Below are 6000 nucleotides of genomic sequence, written 5' to 3' on the forward strand. Positions count from 1 at the left end.
AACATTTGCCTACAAGTCTTCGTGTGGACACACATTTTCATTTTGCTGGAGTAAATACCTGGATACCTATGAATGGAATTGCTGGGTTTTATGGTCAGTGTATGTTCAACTTCCTCAGAGACTGTCAAACTCTTTTCCAAAGTGGCCATATCATTTTACATTCCCACCAGCAGTGTATGAGGTGGCAACATGTCTTTTATCTACCAAAATGTCCCCAGGATTTAGCCTGAATGCCTGGCACGGAGTAAGCAGTCAGTTAAATAAGTGAGTAAACAAATGCTGGCTGAACTGGAGTGTGGTTAGACCCCTACTAGGCGTCTAACACTGTGCTAATCACCCAGTGGCTGTCCTCCTCTGCGGTTGACATTAAGCCAGCAGACATTAAGCCACTTTATACCGAGGCTACATTGGTGGAACCCCGACCCCAACCCCCAGAAGAACCTTTACCGAATGATGTCTATTTTTTAAAATATTTATTTATTTATTTTTGGCTGCGTTGGATCTTCGTTGCTGCACGCGGGCATTCTCTAGTTGCGGGGAGCCGGGGCTACTCTTCGTTGCAGTGCGCGGGCTTCTCATTGCGGTGGCTTCTCTTGTTGCGGAGCACAGGCTCTAGGCGCGTAGACTTCAGTGGTTGTTGCACGCAGGCTCTAGAGCGCAGGCTCAGTAGTTGTGGCACACGGGCTTAGTTGCTCCGCAGCATGTGGGATCTTCCTGGACCAGGGCTCGAACCCGTGTCCCCTGCATCGGCAGGCAGATTCTTAACCAGTGCGCCACCAGGAAAGCGCCTGAATGATGTCTTGATAGTATGTCCTTGCCTCTCTGACGTATGATGGAGGAATTAAATCCACATGGAGCGGAGCATCTCTGCATTGTCTCTAAAAGACTGCTAAAGAGATTGTTCAAAACATAGGTTCTTATAGCAGCACTTACGTGAAAAATCCTTCTTGTACTTTAACACCAGGGTAAAGGGTCTTTCACAGCTGAAATAGCCTTCGTTCTTTAATCGTGAGTTGGAGATAATACATCATGTTTCCCTTTTTGCCTTGCATGAGAGGATGCTCAGGGCAACATTTAATTGACTGTGAACTCCTGGAGGACAGGGAACAGGGCCTATTTGCCTCTGGTTCCCTGGGGCCTGGCACAGCTCCTATCCCGGAGAGCTTTCTCAACAAATGTTGTTTGGGTGGAATGGAATGGAAATGCAGTAACTTCACTGACTTAGAACATTTTAATCAAATATTTTCCAGAAGTCCATGTATTTTTTAACAGTCTGCATGTGTAGTTTACTATAGATGTTGTATATGTTACTTGGAAGTGTATAAATTATGAAAGAATAACATTGAAGAAAATAGAATTCCTGATACTAAAATATTTATATCTGGAGCAAAGATAGATCACACACCAAAATAGCTGTGGAGGAAATGAGAAAGTGATGAATGTTAAACAGGAGTTATTAAGGGCTTTGAAAGTCCGCAAGCCAGATTTTGGCCGAGGGAAGAGGAGAAGCGGCAGGAGAGGTGAAGGTGTAAGGACAGTATTTCCAGAGACAAAAGCTTTAAGGGTGAGACTGGGCCAGATTTAGGGGAAACAGGCCCTCGTACCCTTGTAGGAGGTGGGAGCTGGTGGAAGGAGCAGTTGGTTCAAGAATTCTCAGGGAAGTTGGTCTTGAAAATACATATCCCTTTTGACCCAGAAGTTCTACCTTTATGCATTCCTCCTACAGAAATAAAGATATGCTATAAAAATATAGCTGCAAAGATACTCCCTCACAGAGTAGATTTTAATAGAAACTAATTATGCCTATCTTGATTATGTTGAGAAATTTTGGGCAGAACTTCTATAGCTGTTAAAAATATATTAGGACTTCCCTGGTGGCGCAGTGGTTAAGAATCCTCCTGCCAGTGCAGGGAACACAGGTTCGAGCCCTGGTCTGGGAAGATCCCACATGCTGTGGAGCAACTAAGCCCGTGCGCCACAACTACTGAGCCTGCGGTCTAGAGCCTGCGAGCCACAACTACTGAGCCCACATGCCACAACTACTGAAGCCTGTGAGCCTAGAGCCCGTGCTCCACAACAAGAGAAGCCACCACAATGAGAAGCCCACGCACCGCAATGAAGAGTAGCCCCTGCTCACTGCAACTAGAGGAAGCTCGCGCACAGCAAGGCAGACCCAAAGCAGCCAAAAATAAATAAATAAATTTATAAAAAACAAAACAAACAAACAAACAAAATATATTGATGTGGGATAGGTATTGAAATGGAAAACTGTTCATGAATTGTGAGTGAAGTAAGAAAAAGGAAGGTTATGATATTGCATGTGCCCTACAACTCAGCAATTCTGTCTTGGGTATTGATCCCAGAGAAATTCATGTTCCCAACACAAGAAGACTGTACGTACCAAGGTGTTCTGTAGCACAGTCTGCACAATCAATTATCAGTGGAATTGGTAAAGAAACTGTGGTCCATTCATTCCATGGAATTGTGAATGGCAGTGTGAATGAACAAACTAGGTGACATGAGTCAACACGAACGTACCTATAGAACATAGTGTCAGACCCAAAGGCAGATTGCAGAAGGGTATATGCACAACAATGCAATTCATTTGAAGTTTAACAATATCTAGAGCGTGGATGGGAAAGCTAAACCCCAAATTTGTAAGAGAGATCGACTCTGGTACGGGGATGCAGGGGAGGGATTGCCAAAGAGCACTAGGTCAGGGGTAGAGGGTGCTTCAGCCACATCTGTCAGGTTTTTTTTTTTTTTTTAAGGAGCTGAAGCAAATATGCTAAAAGTGTTAAGGTTTGTCAAAACTCGGTTGTGAGGAGTACATGTTATAGTACTCTCTGTTTTTATTTACTTATGATACTTCATTTGAAAAATCACACTCATTATATTTTGTTAATATAAATATATGCATGTGGAAAACTGAAGTTTAAAGAGTATATATAGCAAATAATCAGTTCATCATGATTATTTCTCTGAGATGAGATCACTGATTATTTTTATTTTTTTATTTTCCTATACCTGTATTTTCTGATTTTCCTAGAGTTAACATGTATAACCCGCACAATGTTTTAAAACCTTAAAAAAATAAAATAGTCTGAAAACTGTAAGGGGGTCATTTTGAGCAGAGACAACAGTAGGACCAAAGGCTGGCTGTGGAGAAGCTCCTGTATCTGGTATCGGGTAGGGGAGTGATGAGGACAAAGCCTCTGGAAAGGAGAACTAGCCGTACAATGTGCAGCACTTGGTCCCAGGCCAAGGTGCTGCGACTTGACCTTGAAGGCCCAGGGGCCTCAAACTGGGGTCTCTGACCTCTGGGGAACCTCAGGCATGTTCCCAGTAATCTGGCTTCACTAGGGTTTTCATAATTTAGGGCTTTCATTTCACTGATAATCTAAAAACAACGAGTACAAGCATAATTCTGACTCCTCTGAATGACCCAGGTCTCGTAACCCAGAGCAGCCAACCCCATTTTCATGCCCGTGTTGGTCTGTGCTTGGGAGCAGGTTGGTGCCAACTGCCCCACTTTAATAGTCTTGGGCTGATGAGGAGAGAAAGAAGCAGGCCTCGGCTTGGCTGGTTTATCTTCCAGCACTGTGAGCTCAGCCCTTGGGCCTGGGAGAATTCCAAGGGCCCAGACAGTGTTTCACATCTGAGAAAAGAATGTTAATGACTCTGAAGTAACAAACAACAACAACTAAAATAACAGACACACCCGCAAACATTGTTCCTTGAAATAATTTCAACTGCAGAATTATAAAAATAAATCCCTTTTAATAGCCAAAAGAAAAAGTATAGTTGATGTGAAGTGTGGGTACATGTTCATATGTTTGACAGGGGGTGAGGTGGAGCCTCCAAAGGTAAGAATTCTGGGGGCCCATGAAGGTCCTTGTAACAGTCCCGGGCTTAAAACACAGAGGAATGGACATGGCCACAGCAAGGGAGCCAAAAGATGGGCTATGTGCTCACCCTTTGAGAGGGTTCCCCTCACCCACATGAGAAAAGAAGTGAGCAAATCAATTCAGCCCACACAGTTGTGTAGGAGCTCCAAAGTAAAAACAAACAAAAAAACAAAGACAAAACAGAACACCACACTGGCACAGCCAATAAAATGCTCAAAATTGCAAGGGGGTGATTTTGATTCTGCAAAACCACATCATCCAGCCCATTAAATGAACAACATTCGTCTGAGTGTTACCAGGTTTGTAGTGTGTTTGTATTGAATTTATAACTCGGTTTTATGGTTGTATAGGAGCCCTTGGAGTTTGGACCTAGCTTTATATCTTAAGGAACAGTATAAAAAAAGCATTTTAAATCAACAGTATCTGGCATGGGAGGATCAGCTTCTTTTTGGAGAGCCTGCCTATACATTACTCAAGTTGGGAAACACAGCTAGGGGCACGGCGACCTACTGAAGGGCTCCGAGTCGGGGATGAGCTGGTGGGAGCACGGCGCCAGGGAGATGAATTGGGCAGCGTGTTCTGGATGACCAGAAGCAGTTAGCGTAGGGTTGGCCTGAGGCTTGAACTCCTAAGGGCAAAAATAAGGGTCTTCTTTTGAGCCCTCACAGTGCCAAGGGTAGGACCCAGGATGCCACAGAAGCTTGATGAAGACTGGCCGCCAGCCTGCAATTTTCTGGTGGGGGAGAGTCCTGGCTCTCCGGGCTGAAGGCAGAAGATGTACCTCTTCTGGTCCCGGTGGGTCCACTGGATCGAATCAGTACAGAGGCCTCACTGCACGTTTGTCAAATGCGAGGGGCCAGAAAGAACATGCTTCTCCTCTCTTCATCCTTCACATGCAATCCTCCAGTAAATTGTTCAGTTCTACCTCCAAAGCATATCCAGACCAGGCCTAACCCTCCCAGCCTCCGCCATCCTTCTCCTGCACTGTGCAAATGGTGCCCTCATCAGTCTCCCTGCTCTGCCCTTGTCTCCCGAGAGCCACTTCCCCACACGCAGAAAGAGGGAGATGCTGAGAATGTAGATACTCTGCTCTCAAAACTTTAGTGGCTTCTCACCAAGCTCAGAATTAAATTCAGGCTCTTCATGGCAGCCTCCAAAGGCATGAGCGATCTTCCTGCACAGCCCCTGTCACCTCCTCTCCTCTCCTTTGCTCACTTAGCTCCCACCACACTGTTCTCCTGCTGTCCCTAGAAGACACCACACTCATCAGGTTTCAGGGCCTTTGCCCCTGCTGTTCCCTGTACTCGGGACCTTGTCCTCCAGCGCTGAGCAGGATGGCCCCTTCTTACCTGTTACGTCTCATCACAAATGTCACCTTCCCAGCGGCACCGTTTCCCCTGATCCCCTGGATGAGGCAGCTCCGCCACCACTGCCCTTGCCCTGCCACCCATACTCTGCTTCAAGTCATCGTTGCACTTCCTGAACTTGTCTGGTTAATGTATTCATTACTCCTTGAATATCTAAATCGATAGTAGGTCTTGGGCCCCCATGAGGGCAGGGCCACCTCTGTCCTGTTCACTGCTCATCTCTAGCACCTAGAACAGGCTTGACACATAGTTCGGTGCTCCGTAAAAGCGTATTGAGTAAATGAGATAACATTTCATACCCACGAGAATGGCTAGAATCAAAAGGGCGAGGATGCGGAGAAATTAGAATATCCCTACATTGCTGGTAGGAATGGAAAACGGTGCGGCTGTTTTGTGTGCCATATGACGCTGCAATTCCAATCCAAGGTATATACACAAGCGAATGAAAACACATGCCTACACGAAACCTTGTTCATGAATGCTCATAGCAGCACTATTCATAATTGCCAAAAACTGGAAACAACCCAAATGTCTACCAGCTGACAAATACATAAATAAAATGTAGTATATCATTACAATGCAATATTATTCAACAACAAAAAGAATAAAGTAATGATACACGTTACAACATGGACAAACCTCAAAAACATATACTGGGCTTCCCTGGTGGCGCAGTGGTTGAGAGTCCACCTGCCGATGCAGGGGACACGGGTTCGTGCTCCGGT

This window comes from Stenella coeruleoalba (assembly GCF_951394435.1).
Source record: "Stenella coeruleoalba genome assembly, chromosome: 1".
Classification (NCBI taxonomy): domain Eukaryota; kingdom Metazoa; phylum Chordata; class Mammalia; order Artiodactyla; family Delphinidae; genus Stenella; species Stenella coeruleoalba.